Raw genomic sequence first — 16,163 nt, forward strand, 5'->3', positions numbered from 1 at the left:
GGATGCAGTGGTGGATGTGGTGGTGGATGCGGTGGTGGTGCATGTGGTGGAGGTGGTGGTGGTGAATGTGGTGATGGTGGATGTGGTGGTGGTGGATGTGATGGTGGATGTGGCGGTGGATGTCATGGTGGATGTGGATGTGGTGGTGGATGTGGCGGCGGATGTCATGGTGGATGTGGAGGTGATGGTGGATGTGGTGGTGGATGTGGTGGTGATGGTGGATGTGGTGGTGGATGCGGTGAATGTGGTGGTGGTGATGGATGCGGTGGTGGTGGTGGATGGGGTGGTGGTGGTGGATGGGGGGGTGGATGTAGTGGTGGTGGGTGTGGTGGATGTGGTGTTGGTGGATGTGGCGGTGGATGTGGTGGTGGATGTGGCGGTGGATGTGGCGGTGGATGTGATGGTGGATGTGATGGTGGATGTGATGGATGTGGTGGTGGATGTGGTGGTGGATGTGGTGGTGGATGTGGAGGTGGATGTGGATGTGGATGTGGTGGTGGTGGTGGATGCGGTGGATGTGGTGGTGGTGGATGTGGTGGTGGATGTGGTGGTGGATGTGGTGGATGTGGTGGTGTTGGATGCGGTGGATGTGGTGGTGGATGTGGTGGTGGTGGGTGTGGTGGATGTGGTGGTGGATGCGGTGGTGGTGCATGTGGTGGATGCGGTGGTGGTGGATGTGGAGGTGGATGTGGAGGTGATGGTGGATGTGGTGGTGGTGGTGGATGCGGTGGATGTGGTGGTGGTGGATGTGGTGGTGGATGTGGTGGTGGATGTGGTGGGGGATGTGGTGGTGGATGTGGTGGTGGATGCAGTGGTGGTGCATGTGGTGGATGTGGTGGTGGTGGATGTGGTGTGGAAGTGGTGGTGGTGGTGGATGTGGTGGATGTGGTGGTGGATGTGGTGGTGGTGGATGCGGTGGATGTGGTGGTGGCGGATGCGGTGGATGTGCTGGTGGATGTGGTGGTGGGTGTGGTGGATGTGGTGGTGGATGCGGTGGTGGTGTATGTGGTGGATGTGGTGGTGGTTGATGTGGTGGATGTGGTGGTGGATTCGGTGGATGTGGTGGTGGTGGATGTGGTGGTGGAAGTGGTGGTGGTGGTGGATGTGGTGGATGTGGTGGTGGTGGATGCGGTGAATGTGGTGGTGGATGTGGTGGTGGTGGGTGTGGTGGATGTGGTGGATGCGGTGGTGGATGCGGTGGTGGTGCATGTGGTGGTGGTGGATGTGGTGGATGTGGTGGTGGATGTGGCATTGGATGTCATGGTGGATGTGGAGGTGATGGTGGATGTGGTGGTGGATGTGGTGGTGGATGCGGTGGATGTGGTGGTGGTGGATGCGGTGGATGTGGTGGTGGTGGATGCAGTGGATGTGGTGGTGGTGGATGCGGTGGATGTGGTGGTGGTGGATGTGGTGGTGGTGGAAGTGGTGGTGGGTGTGGTGGATGTAGTGGTGGTGGGTGTGGTGGATGTGGCGGTGTATGTGGCGGTGGATGTGGTGGTGGTGGATGTAGTGGTGGTGGTGGGTGTGGTGGATGTGGTGGTGGTGGGTGTGGTGGATGTAGTGGTGGTGGGTGTGGTGGATGTGGTGGTGGTGGGTGTGGTGGATGTGGCGGTGGATGTGGCAGTGGATGTGGTGGTGGATGTGGCGGTGGATGTGGTAGTGGATGTGGTGGTGGATGTGCTGGTGGATGTGGTGGTGGATGTGGAGGTGAAGGTGATGGTGGATGTGATGGTGGTGGTGGATGTGGTGCTGGTGGTGGTGGATGCAGTGGATGTGGTGGCGGTGGATGTGGTGGTGGAAGTGGTGGTGGATGTGGATGTGGTGGTGGATGTGGTGGATGTGGTGGTGGTGGATGCGGTGGATGTGGTGGTGGATGTGGTGGATGTGGTGGTGGATGTGGCGGTGGATGTGGCGGTGGATGTGGCGGTGGATGTCATGGTGGATGTGGAGGTGATGGTGGATGTGGTGGTGGATACGGTGGATGTGGTGGATGTGGTGGTGGTGGATGCGGTGGTGGTGGTGGATGCGGTGGTGGTGGAAGTGGTGGTGGATGTGTTGGATGTGGTGGTGGATGTGGTGGTGGTGGATGCGGTGGATGTGGTGGCGGTGGATGCGGTGGATGTGGTGGTGGTGGTGGTGGATGTGGTGGTGGATGTGGTGGTGGATGTGGTGGTGGATGCGGTGGTGGATGCGGTGGTGGATGTGGTGGTGGTGAATGTGGTGGAGGTGGTGGTGGTGGATGTGGTGGTGGTGGATGTGGTGGTGGTGGATGTGGTGGTGGATGTGGCGGTGGATGTCATGGTGGGTGTGGATGTGGTGGTGGATGTGGCGGCGGATGTCATGGTGGATGTGAAGGTGATGGTGGATGTGGTGGATGTGGTGGTGATGGATGTGGTGGTGGATGCGGTGGATGTGGTGGTGGATGCGGTGGTGGTGGTGGATGCAGTGGTGGTGGTGGATGGGGTGGTGGTGGTGGATGGGGTGGTGGATGTAGTGGTGGTGGGTGTGGTGGATGTGGTGTTGGTGGATGTGGTGGTGGATGTGGCAGTGGATGTGGTGGTGGATGTGGCGGTGGATGTGGCGGTGGATGTGATGGTGGATGTGGTGGTGGATGTGGTGGTGGATGTGGAGGTGGATGTGGATGTAGTGGTGGTGGTGGATGCGGTGGAAGTGGTGGTGGTGGATGTGGTGGAAGTGGTGGTGGTGGATGTGGTGGTGGATGTGGTGGATGTGGTGGTGGTGGATGCGGTGGATGTGGTGGTGGTGGATGTGGTGGATGTGGAGGTGGATGTGGAGGTGGATGTGGAGGTGATGGTGGATGTGGTGGTGGATGCGGTGGATGTGGTGGTTGTGGAAGGGGTGGTGGATGTGGTGGTGGATGTGGTGGTGGATGCAGTGGTGGTGCATGTGGTGGATGTGGTGGTGGTGGATGTGGTGTGGAAGTGGTGGATGTGGTGGATGTGGTGGATGTGGTGGTGGTGGATGCGGTGGATGTGGTGGTGGTGGATGCGGTGGATGTGCTGGTGGATGTGGTGGTGGTGGGTGTGGTGGATGTGGTGGTGGATGCGGTGATGGATGCGGTGGTGGTGCATGTGATGGATGTGGTGGTGGTGGATGTGGTGGATGTGGTGGTGGTGGATGTGGTGGTGAAAGTGGTGGTGGTGGTGGATGTGGTGGATGTGGTGGTGGATGCAGTGAATGTGGTGGTGGTGGGTGTGGTGGATGTGGTGGTGGATGCGGTGGTGGATGCGGTGGTGGTGCATATGGTTGTGGTGGATGTGGTGGTGGATGTGGCGTTGCATGTCATGGTGGATGTGGAGGTGATGGTGGATGTGGTGGTGGATGTGGTGGTGGATGCGGTGGATGTGGTGGTGGTGGATGCGGTGGATGTGGTGGTGGTGGATGCGGTGGATATGGTGGTGGTGGATGCGGTGGTGGTGGAAGTGGTGGTGGATGTGGTGGATGTGGTGGTGGATGTGGTGGTGGATGTGGAGGTGGATGTGGATGTAGTGGTGGTGGTGGATGCGGTGGAAGTGGTGGTGGTGGATGTGGTGGAAGTGGTGGTGGTGGATGTGGTGGTGGATGTGGTGGATGTGGTGGTGGTGGATGCGGTGGATGTGGTGGTGGTGGATGTGGTGGATGTGGAGGTGGATGTGGAGGTGGATGTGGAGGTGATGGTGGATGTGGTGGTGGATGCGGTGGATGTGGTGGTTGTGGAAGGGGTGGTGGATGTGGTGGTGGATGTGGTGGTGGATGCAGTGGTGGTGCATGTGGTGGATGTGGTGGTGGTGGATGTGGTGTGGAAGTGGTGGATGTGGTGGATGTGGTGGATGTGGTGGTGGTGGATGCGGTGGATGTGGTGGTGGTGGATGCGGTGGATGTGCTGGTGGATGTGGTGGTGGTGGGTGTGGTGGATGTGGTGGTGGATGCGGTGATGGATGCGGTGGTGGTGCATGTGATGGATGTGGTGGTGGTGGATGTGGTGGATGTGGTGGTGGTGGATGTGGTGGTGAAAGTGGTGGTGGTGGTGGATGTGGTGGATGTGGTGGTGGATGCAGTGAATGTGGTGGTGGTGGGTGTGGTGGATGTGGTGGTGGATGCGGTGGTGGATGCGGTGGTGGTGCATATGGTTGTGGTGGATGTGGTGGTGGATGTGGCGTTGCATGTCATGGTGGATGTGGAGGTGATGGTGGATGTGGTGGTGGATGTGGTGGTGGATGCGGTGGATGTGGTGGTGGTGGATGCGGTGGATGTGGTGGTGGTGGATGCGGTGGATATGGTGGTGGTGGATGCGGTGGTGGTGGAAGTGGTGGTGGATGTGTTGGATGTGGTGGTGGATGTGGTGGTGGATGTGGTGGATTTGGTGGTGGATGTGGTGGTGGTGGATGTGGTGGTGGATGTGGTGGATGTGGTGGTGGATGTGGTGGATGTGGTGGTGGTGGATGCGGTGGATGTGGTGGTGGATGTGGTGGTGGTGGGTGTGGTGGATGTGGTGGTGGATGTGGTGGTGGAAGTGGTGGTGGATGTGGATGTGGTGGTGGATGTGGATGTGGATATAGCGTATACTTATGGCATGACTAAAATAAAAGCAAGCTGGTTCTGAGACGCTGCGGGCTCTTAACGACTGAGATGAAATCAGCAGCATTCCTGGATTTCTTAAAGTTTGTCGGAGGGGAGGGGGGCCGTGGGCTTTGCAGCACTCATGAGGCGGTTTCATACATTTTGGTTATCCATTTGTTGTGGGCAAGAGATGGGGAGATTACCAGTGATGGAGGGCGCAGACTAATGAAAAAAGAAAAGAAGACACGGCCGGCCGGCCGTGAAACTGAAAGTATGGCCGGCCGGCTTGCAGCCGTGAGTGCATTCAATTAATGAAAAAAAAAAGAAAAGAAGACACGGCCGGCCGGCCGTGAAACTTAAAGCATGGCCGGCCTGCCGCTAAAAAGCCTTTGATGCAGCAGGGGGTAATTAGGGGAGGAGAATGGCTGGGCTGAGGCAGAGCGCAAAGCCTTTGATGCAGCAGGGGGCGGAGCGGGAAGAGCTGCTGGCGGCACCAAGCTGACGATTTGATGCTGTGCACGCGCATTTTAGCTAATTGCGCTTGCGCATTGAGTTAAAAGTACACATGCACTGCATCAAATCGCCAGTGTAGGTAAGCTCTGTTTAAGCCCCTATAGTCTCGCTCTGCTCAATGCGCATGCGCATTGACAGGCGAGACCTAAAAAGGAGTGTCCCAAAATGCGAAATCCTGATGCATTTTCCCAAGACTTTTTAGACAAGGCTACAGCAAAATCTGGAGAACATAATTACTCCAAATTTAGCAGGAAGCTAGATCTTGGTCTGCTGGTTGTGCTTTGTGTGATTAGGTGTAAATCAGTTAAGTCGTTTTTGAGCCGGGTCTGGTGGCTCAGTGGAGAAATGCATCCATTGCATATGCCTGTGCATTGAGTTGGGTAACAATAAACAAATCTTATTCAGTGCCAAGAACGTGCGCTTTACAAATACTTATGTTATGTTATGAACAATATTTCCTGTGTGTGCGGCTGTGTAAGGCCTATGTGCGCTGCAACCAATTCTATGTGCTCCAGTAACCAGACTGCGCATGTGGGTGCAGCTCCAATTGCAGCTCATGACGGGTACTGTGATTAACATGAAAACTTTACCAAATGCTCTCTGAGCAGGAAAAATAAAATGATAATCACAAAGTTATTATCATTTTATTTTTTGCTTGTTCGGGGCTGGGTTAGGGTAGGGCCGGGCCGGGCTGGAGGCACAGGGAGAGGTGTGGTTTACACACTCCAAGTGCACATGACTGCTTAGCCAGCCATCTTGGTCCAGTCAAACAGTCATGCGCATTTTACATGTTGCCCACCAGGCTGCATAACACAGCCTGGTGGGTAGCATGCCGAGGCCCCCAGCCCCCATCTGAGCGCTGATCCAGGGCGCTCAGACCAATCACAATGCTTTATTGCGGGGTTGTGATTGGCTATGGGAAGCCTGGGTGCTTCCTGGTTCCAGGACTCGTCAGAGAAGCAGGAGGAGAGACGCAGCTGGTGGAAGAGGTAAGTGGTATTTTTTTTCACGCACTTCTTGTACTCTCCATCCCGCCCCCTCTTACTCTGCCCCTGGTCTCTTTCGCCCCATCTTTGTTTCTCTCTATCTCTCTCTTTCTCTAAATCACCCTTTAGCTCTGTATTTTTTCTCCCCCCTCTCACCTTTCCCTCACACTCCTAGGCACTCTCCACGGCACCTAGGGACTGAATCCAGATGGGCAAATAAAACTACTCTGGTCAATTAAGCCCGAGACCAGCCTTTGAAGATTTTACTGTTTGAAACTGTACTTTGCCTGGAGTCACATTTCTCGGTTACACATGCATTTTTCAGCATTTGAGCTGGAAAAGTGGTAAAGTATTCTGAATTCAGGTAGAATAACAAATAGTGGGAGAGAGAAAGAAAGAAAACAAGAAGAGTATATATCAGGTAGTGTATTTTCAAAATAGATTTAACTTTAGGAGGAAGAAAAGCCTATTGACTCCCACTGCCCGTTCATACCGAAAGATTCCAGACAGGCATGAAGCATAGTCTGCATAGTAAGGCAGTATCAAAATATTGTGTCAAGAAAGTCCTTTTTCATTACGTGACTGTAGGCCTCTCACTTTGATGGTCGGTCTGTTTGCTGTGGCGGTTCTAAACCTTTAGATCCTTTTTAGAGCCACACTATAAGTTTTACGGGGGAGTGCAAATGGCACAGTTTCTGAGACATTGGCGCATGATGTTGCATCCAGACTCAGACTGAACCATTATTCTCCTGACATCCCAGGCCATCTATCATTGGTTGTCAACTCAAATGTCACGGAACTTCCTACTGCACAAGCATGCGCCATAGGCTGGACCACAGCTCCTTCAGCATTTAATAGTTTTTTTCAACCCCAGCGACAGTCCGATTCTGTCGCTATTTATTTTTTGTAATTTTATATAGCGCAAACTTGTACCAAGGCCATAAAAGCACTTTTCATGAGCTCCAGATTACATTTCACATGTCAAGTTTTTAAGGCACCTGGAGATGTCGTTATTTTCCCAGAATCACAGGACTTTGAGTTAAGCTGGAACTCACGTTTCAAAGTCTTGCAGCTTCGGGCCGTTAAGTCACATGTGCTAAAAGCGGGGCATCAGTTTGAGTTTAAATTTGTGTTATTTTGCCGGTCTTTCTGTCCCTCTGAGGCAGCCCTGCTAAATGCCACGCATCTTGACTGAAGCACTTCAGTGTGGTGATCCGCATCACCGCACTGAAATGCAAAGTCACGCCTAACCGGTATCGCGCCTCCTCGGCTACTAGAGTTGCTAATAGCTCACCGTGCCAAATAAAAAATTAATGTGTGTCCTCATGTAACGTAACTGGTGCTATGTAAAGCGCTCTGATACCCGATTCGGGTCAAGTTCACGCTATATAAAACTCTGCAAAAAAAAAAATGGTAGTGTAGTATCATTTCATGTGGCCACCATCTGTTGTCTGGTACTTCCCCTGTTCTCTCCTAAGCGCAATACGGTAACCCTTATTATGCAGTACAGCTGCCTGTGAGGTAGTTAAGTAATGAATGCATCTTTTCTATCTCTACATTTTGCCGTACTTCCATGTGTCCATAAAGTCAGGTCTCGCGAGGATTCGGTGCAGACATAAGCGCCATGCAACAGCAACCCTACTATGTCTGCCGCTTCGAGTACGACATCTGCAAGCCAGGACTGAATCCAATGCCGGTCAGAACTTAGGGGGGGGAATGACAGGAGCTAGGGGCTTGGGGAGGGCGCAGGAGCCCACACAGAGCTGTAACTCACACGTCTTTGTTCCTCTTGGTGCACCTGTGAACTCCAACATTCTAAAGCAAGCTTTCATTACATTCTGTTCAAGGTATTACCTCAACTAGACAGAAGTAGAAAGGTTCCATTCTAAACCATGCAAGACACTACAGTTCTGTCATATTAATAAATTGTGACTACAGTCTACTTATTTCTTTGTTTTATAAATGAACCTTTGTAGGGAGGGAGGTGGACAACAATGCAGTAGATAAATGCAAAACGTAATTAAGGCAAGGCCACGGAATGTTGTTTGAGGATACACAGCAATATTAAATATAAAGAATATCTCCCAGAAATAGGAACATTAGAAAAACGCTGTCCAGTTTAATTGAAGCAACTGCCTACATTTTCATATATTCAATCAAATACAGTTCACTCTTGGAGAGTGAAGGCGGAGGTTCTTTCTACGGCCACCAGAGGGCGCTCCTCGTTTACCGATGAAATCCCCTGAGCTCGTTGTATGAAAGGGAGAAGTGTTTCCTTTTCCGGGTCACTAGTGGCAGAGACAGCACTAGCAGATGATACTGGCCTATCCTTGTGTGTCCAGACTGCTGAAGAAGAGGAAGAACCCCCCTGCCTGTGCAGTTATCCTCATCTTAAGACCCTCACAGACCTCCGGGGAGGAGGAGGGAGCCTGGAAATGTTTGCACCGGTTTCTGCACAGGTAGGAGATTGTCAGCACATTAGATCGGGTTTGTTGAAATAGACCGAATAATCCTTTAGGAAATCTCTTCAAGGGCCCGGGCTGAGCTGGGCTCGTCTATCCGGAGATCTAGGGGGAAGAGGAAGGAGGAGAGGGAAGGGTCTTTCTTTCCCGCCTGCCCTGGGTGTGTGTGTGAGCATCATTTGTGTTATAGAGGGGATCTGTGCACTGCACTGTATCTTCCTGCACTATGAGGCATCTGTGCAAGGAGCCGGGCTGAGCTGGACTCTTCTATCCGTGGAGCTCTGCTGGGTGTTCCTTCCGGCCCTTTTGTTGTTTTGCATAGCTGCCACGTTTCCAAAATGTCTCTGTGTGACATTTCCATGGTTTGAGTGTGTATGAGTGACATTCAGCGACCAAATGTGTGACATTTTGAGTGACACTTTCTTGCAAGTAAAACCAAGCAATGTAGTGCTGGGAAAGAGATAAATATCATAAATGATACAATTTTGAGCGAAGAGAAGCTTTAAAGAGAGCTTCAAACTACTGCTACAAAGCACCTAAAATTGAAGATCACTAACCTACTACCTGTCTCTAAATGATCGTACGGTAAAAGTGTATGGTTATTTATATGTGGTTACCTGAAGATGAAAAATCTAAATAGGTACAGAATACCTCTCTCTGACAGACATTCCATCGAACTTCTTCAGTGCTCTGCTAGACTCTCATTTGTGCCCTAATGGCATGTTCTATATCAGTGCCATCCTGAGCCAGAGTGTGTCCTTGGCCAAGTTCTTGGGTAGGGGTCACTTAAGCTGCAGACAGTAGTGCTGTAGGGTGGCTGTACATGGCTGTAGTTTGTGCCGCTGAGAGAGATCTGGTTGACTTGCGTGATTGCTGCATGGTGGAATACACCGGTTACCTAAATAGGCTTTTTGGAATTTTGGGCCCCCACCTGCCACAGGTGACTTCATCCCCCGTCTTCAGATGCGTCAGGAGGCGTGGCTGCAGTACGAGGTTACAAAAGGGGTAGGGGTAGCCACACACTGAAATTCGCTTCCTGTCCTCTTACAACGCAGGACGTGCCCAGGCAAAGGTCGGGCCAAGGGCAGCCATCCTGTGCCCGTCAGCGACAGGAAGAGCCGTTGCAGGGCCACCACCATTGTTCCTGTAGTGGAAATCCTTCTGTTCTCCTGGTAAGGCTGTTTGGTTGCTTCGTCCCCCCCCCCACTTCACAAGGTGTTTTGTCTTTCTGATTTTATCTCCCTGTTTGCCTTGTAGTGGCACACCTTCATTGTTCCTGGGACTACTGCCAGTGTGAGCTTTGGGACAACGCCTCATGATGAGGAAACGCAAGATGGGTGTCACAAATCCTATTTAGTCAGGCACTCTGCAAGAAACACTACTATGGACGATTTCCTTGGTAGGGCTGCTGGGGTTATTAATATGGAAATTTTGTTTGTGGAGAGGAGACTGTCTCTTATTATTGAAAGCCCGGTTTTGTCTCCTCCTTCTTCCCCCAGGACTGAGTCGACCTCTGGGTGGCCACACTATGTGGGATCTTAACGTGCTCTGCCAGGCTCGTTGCAAGGCCTGGCCAGTGCCACGTCTATGACACTCTTTTACCTTCTCCGCCTACAGCCTGTGATGTGACCAGCCACCATCCAGCAGAGCGCAAACGGAGGGGCAAGCAAGCTACATCTTTTTGACGGCTTTTCCTGTTATTCAGTCCCTGCTGTCTCGTCAGGAATGGGCAGGTCCCAGGCAGGGCTTGCTGTCTGGTTTAAAGTCTCCCATGACTGTGTTATTGATCCAATCCCTACAGACAACATGCTAATTCAAGATTTTTTTTAAAAACTATTTTTATTGTAATAAGTAAATATGATGCTGCGATTACAGCACATCTCATGGTACGTGGTATTGAAACACAATACAACAGTGGGCAAGCCCCATATATTTCTCAGACATTACAGGTTTCCCATCCTCTGCAACATTACATCATTTTTAAACCCCTTCATGCAATGTTCTTTAAGACAGTTCCATTGTGTTGACTCTATTGACATGTGTGCATAGCATTCCCCTATATTCATTCCACTTTCCCCAAGCTTTCTTCCATTTATTTGGACAATTCTGCCCTCAGAAACCGCCCTCTCATCTTGCATGCACCAGTCCATATATACCTTCCATTCCTTCACTGTCAGGGTGGACATAGCTCTCCACATCTTAGCTATGTTACGCTTGGCCACCATGAAGCCCAGTGTCACCCAGAGACGATCCTTGCTGTTCAGGTCTGTTGCCTCCCATATATTTAATAGGTACCATTTTGCCAACATCGTAAGTTTCCCTCTGCATACTGTCATAATACAGGACGTCAACGCACCCCAGCAAACCCGCAGTACTGGGCAGACCCTCAACATGTGAAAGAATCTGCCCTCTTGACCATACTCCCTGGGGCACACCGCAGACTCAACCCTGCCCATCTTGACCAGCGTTGTACAGGCGTAGTAGGACCTATGTAAGATCTTAAGTTGTATACTTCTAAAACAGGAGTGGATAGCAACCTCTTTAGGGCATGCCGTTGCCTCTTGCCATTCATCATCCTCCAACTGACCTAGGTCCTCCACCCAGCTCCACCCAGCTTTCACGCACACGCATCAAGAGTTCAGGGGAGTTGTTAAGGAATTTACGATAAGTTAGGGAAAGTCTATCTTCTAACAGAGAGGACTCCCAGGAGCTCCTCCTCCTTTGGTAGTGCCCCACGTAATGCATGACTGATCTGAAAATAGCGGTATGTCTGTGTGTGTGACAGTTGGTATTCCCTTTGTAAGTCTTTTCTCCACCTACCTATAGATCTCCTACTCATGAAAGGCCTATCGGGTCCCATATATCAAAGCTGTGCTGAGTCCCATAGTGAGGTAGCACGATTTGATAGTACCCCGCAATCCTAGTGCTGCCAGCATAGCGTGCAACACCTGAATTGTCACCGAAGTCGGGGTAGGCAGTGACTTGTAGCGTTGCCCCCACCATAAATGGCTCTAAGGTAGCCCCCCTGTTGCATAGTTCACAGGTCCATTCTGTACGCAGGTTTGTGATGGAGGTGATCCCAGTGATTTACTGTTGTGAGCTGGACTGCCGAGTAGTATTTCTGAAGGGCCAGAGGTGCTATCCTACAATTGTACCAGCCCCTTGTCCGTTTAGGGAGAGGTATCCTGTGGACTCCCCATCCCAGAGGCTTGTGTGAACAGCAGGGTGCACCGCACAGAATTATGAGGGGGAACCGGATATGGTGTGTTGTGAAGGATATAGAGAAAGTGGGACGGGCCATCATTTTAAACAGTGACGATTTCCCCAATAGGAATAGGAGCAGGGCTCTCCAGTGCTGAACATCCCCACACAGACGTGTCAAAGGGAGCTCAAGGTTGTGTCTGTAAAAAAAATCTGGGTCTCAGGTGACAAAAGTACCCAGGTCGGGGAACCCCTCCGTCACCACCCGTGCTGTACAGTTCATGGGGAGGTGTGGGGCATCTCCATGGAGTACATACATTAACAATTTATCCCAATTTATAGTATACCCTGAGTATTTAGGATGCAAGTCAAATATGTGAAGTGTTCTGTGTAGGGTGGTGTATGGGTTTGGCATATATAGCAAGAGATTGTCCGCATAGAGAGAAATTCTGTCCTCCCAATCTATGGACCATTTTAACCCTCTGATTAGCGGGTCTCCCCATATCCAAACCACCAACGGCTCCAGCACCAAAGCAAAAATCTATGGAGAAAGCGGGCAGCCTTGTCTTGTGCCTCACCGCAGCTGTAAGGTCGTTGACGTGCCCTAGTTCACTATCATCTAAGCCAGTGGGTCTGTATATAAATTCCAAATCCAGTACATTGATACCACTACAGCCTCCTCTTGGATATCGCAGCCTGGCCCAATACTACATGTAGGTGCCTCAGATTAAGTGCAGTATTTCTAACTGGCATAAAGCCGGATTGGGCTGGGTGGACCAGCATTCATATAACTGAGTCAATTGGGTGGCCGATAGTTTAGCTAAAATGTTTACCTCTGTGTTTAGCAATGAGATTGGTCTGTAGGACGCACAGAGATCAGACGGTTTACTCGCTTTTTGATTTGTCACTATATTTTCTAATTTCTGATCTGCCGGTATCATCCCAGCTTCTCGACATGCGCAAGAGAAAGAGGGCAATTTTTACTAGAGGGAGCTGGTATCGTTCAATAGGTAGGCCATTCGGGCCTGCAGCTTTTCCCGAGTTTAGTGCTCGGATAGGCTGTTGAACCTCACTATCAATAAGGTCCTGCTCAAGGAGGTCTCTGTCGACTGGTGTAAGGCATGGCATGTGGAGGTCAGATAATAGTTCCTGTGCCTCGTCTATGGTGGTCTTGGAGGACAGTGCGTATATTTTTGTGTAATTGTCCAAAAAAGCATCAGCTATACCATGTCTATATCTGACCTTGATTACCTCCCCATTGACCATGACTACGTCAAACACCTATCCCAACCCGCTTCTCTTTTGTCTAGCCATGCCAGGAGTTTGCCCGCCCTATCTCCTTACTTCATAAAGATGATGTTGGGTTGCACGGTATCTGGCCCTACCTGTCTCCTCTACAAAATCTTTGTATTATTTGCGTTTAACTGCCAAACTATGGCGCACCGCCTCCTGGTCATCTGGTGCCAGGTAGGCCTTCAACTCCTGAATATCCCGCTCCATGGATTCTAGCTTGGATTTCTTTTCCTTTTTATGACCCACAATCAGGGAAATACCCTGGCCTCTTATCACTACCTTAAATGCCTCCCAAATCCTCTGTGCCGAATCTACCATGCCTTCATTCTCTGGAATATAATGATCGGTGGATTCTTGGAGGCCTGTTCATATTTGGGGCACCTTAAGATACCATGGGTTGAGTACCACTGTGCGTCTCTAACCCAGAGACCCCTATCCATATGTTGGGTACACTGGGAAGTTATCAGAAATACCTCAAGCAAGATGGTGTATCTCGCTGAAAAAAGGAAGCAGATGGGCCAGAGCGAATATGTAGTCAATGCAGGATAGGCTGCTGTGTGCTCCAGAGTGAAAGGTGTACTGACGGGCTGTGGGGTTGAAGGCCCTCCACGCGTCCACCCAGCCCATTGCGGATATTAAGTCAGCCAGGGCTCTGCAGGAAGCTTTCCCTTGACGCAAGGCCAGCAGTTGATACTTTCGCAAAGTGGGCTTGCGTCAAGGGGAAGCCTCCTATAAGGCCGATTGCGGATATTGAGTCAGCCAGGGCTCTTCAGGAGGCTTCCCCTTGACACAAGGCCAGTGGTTGATACTTTCGCAAAGAACCGCGTTACAGTCACCCCCAATTAACAATTCACTCTCTGGGAGACGGAGGAGGAGAGTGCCCAGGTCCGAAAGCATCAAAGCATTTAATCTCTGGGGTATATATAGTGAGATTATGTCAACTAATTGGCCCTCACAGTGCCATGAAACTCTTGTGGGTTGTCATCTGTGATTTGTTGTATAATGAAAAGAAAAGAGTTACGGAGAAGTATGCCTGCTACTCTAGAGCTCTAGTGCAACCAGCATGGGCCACCATCTTGTATCCCCATCTATTCAATGCACAGTAGGTTGTCCCCTGGAGATGTGTCTCCTGAAGGAGGACTACATCAGGAGAGTGTCTTTTCAGATACTACAGGACCAACCCTCTTTTAATTTTATTCCCTTGGCCATTTACATTCAAAGAGAGGATTTTAAACCTTAGTGACAACAGTTTAGTACTCATCAGGTATGCTCTGTGCGCACTCCTAGCAGAATCGGGAACGTCAACTACCATTTCGGCCCCAAGGAGGGGTTGCCGGGGCAGAAACCTGATCAATGTGAAGATTCCCCAATTAACTGGCATATAGAACTGGCGGGGGAAATCCGTGGCTTTCTTTAAGAGAGGCCTGGGTAAGATAGCGGGGCCCGTCTGGATCCTGCGTCTTCAAGAGATTGTCATTCCTACTACAAACACAATTACTAAATACATACAAACAATACAAACCTGGATTGTAGCCTCTCCTCCATGCCCCCCTGCATAGCGGACTAAGGACTGCCCACCCCCCAACTTTGCAGAGTGCCTTTTACCCCAACCGTTGTAACATATTGTAGGGGAACATGGACCCAATATAATGCTGTCCCACCACTCCCTCTGTGAATAACAAGTATAATCTGTTACCGCTTAGTTGCCATTCAATCTTGCAGTAGAGTTCCTAGTGTTCATGCAGGAAAGATTCCCCACAGCATGTGGAGAAGGAGGGAGCAGTCTACCTGACCCACCCTCTCACCGTATCATGTAGTCATAAAGCGAACCAGTTATCTACCTTTTCATCAATTCAACGGTTCCTGTTCTTTGTGAAAGATCTCTAAGATGTGACAGTTCTGGATACAGAGCTCCTGTCCTTGACAATTCAACAGCCATCAAGCCAATTTCATACCTCTTCCAGGGTTTCAGAAAGCCAAGTCTTACCCGTTGCAACCACCCGCAAATTAGCCGGGTCCAGCATTGCATATTTCGGTTCACGTTCCCGCGGGGCTTTTTTGGACTTCGAGGAAGGAGACCCGCAACTTCTGCACTCGATAGTAAAGTCCAGAAAGGAGGTGATGGTACTATTTTCCAGTTTGAGCAGTGGCGCACTGCGCACCATCTGAAAAGTGACATCACGATCTCTGTAATTGAAGATTCATGCCACCATAGGGCACGGGTGTGCACCCGGTACATTGTGTGCTCGCTCAATTGAGACATAATTTGAAAGTCCAGGGGGTTACAGGTGGTTAAGGACTAGGTCTTCCATAAATAAATCCATTGTCTGGCAGTCCGATTATGCGCACATTATTGTGGCGCGATCGCCTTTCAAAGTGTCAGGCTCCACCTTCGTGCTTCTTCGGGATTGTGCTGATTTGCCTATGGCTTCCCCCACATGACGTCCCAAAGAGTCTGGAGTATATGCACAGACAACTAGGATGGTCAGGCGAGGGAAGGAAAGGAAGGGGACGGCAGGGAAGGAGACCTGAAACGATAAGAGCATACACTAAGTATATAACTTCAGCAAACACTCAGTTTAACTTCAGCAAGAACACTCCACTTCTAACCCCTGTACAATCCTTTTCCCTACCTGTAAAGAAAAATATTGAAGGCGTAAACCAGGGATGAGGAATGAGGTGAGATCAGAGATTCATCTACTGCAACAGAAAAAACATAAGGCAGGTTTGTGTGATTCTCCTATTGTTTTTTGGTGCAAGACTATTCCTGTTAACATAACCACAACATACCTATATATACATGAGTTCACGTCTTGTAGATAGATAGATAAATCCCTCTGAGTCTCCCCCAGTTCGGCTCCCCTGTATTTAGAACATAAAGATGAACAGCAATTGAAGACAACGAAAGTAAACATATCAAGCCTGGGTTAATCGTTACTTAACCTTGCTAGCTGTAGAAAAACAGCCATGGAAAGTCTGGTGTTTCAAAGTTCCCCAAACAGCACTTCCAGTTTAGGAAACAATTAGATGAAATGAGTATGGCTGGAGCCCCAACCAATCCTTAATCCACTCACTGGAACACCAAATGAACTGTCAAAATACTTGTTCGGCTCAGGTCTCCTGAATACACGGAGAGCAAATGATGTCT

General features: G+C 50.4%; 1 protein-coding gene across 3 annotated transcripts in view; it reads left to right on the forward strand.

Moving 5' to 3' along the window:
* The window catches only part of LOC144783182 (uncharacterized), a 273,155-nt gene that overhangs the window by 125,767 nt on the left and 131,225 nt on the right, over positions 1–16,163 (forward strand). The window contains exon 1 of one of the 3 annotated variants that reach the window (XM_078662299.1): positions 8,347–8,518. The exons of the other annotated variants lie outside the window; for them this stretch is intronic. The gene's annotated coding sequence lies outside the window, so the exon portion shown is untranslated. Of the gene's footprint in view, positions 1–8,346; positions 8,519–16,163 lie in introns of those variants that run through there. 3 annotated transcript variants of the gene reach the window in all.

This window comes from Lissotriton helveticus, chromosome 1_1 (genome assembly GCF_964261635.1).
Source record: "Lissotriton helveticus chromosome 1_1, aLisHel1.1, whole genome shotgun sequence".
Taxonomy (NCBI): Eukaryota; Metazoa; Chordata; class Amphibia; order Caudata; family Salamandridae; genus Lissotriton; species Lissotriton helveticus.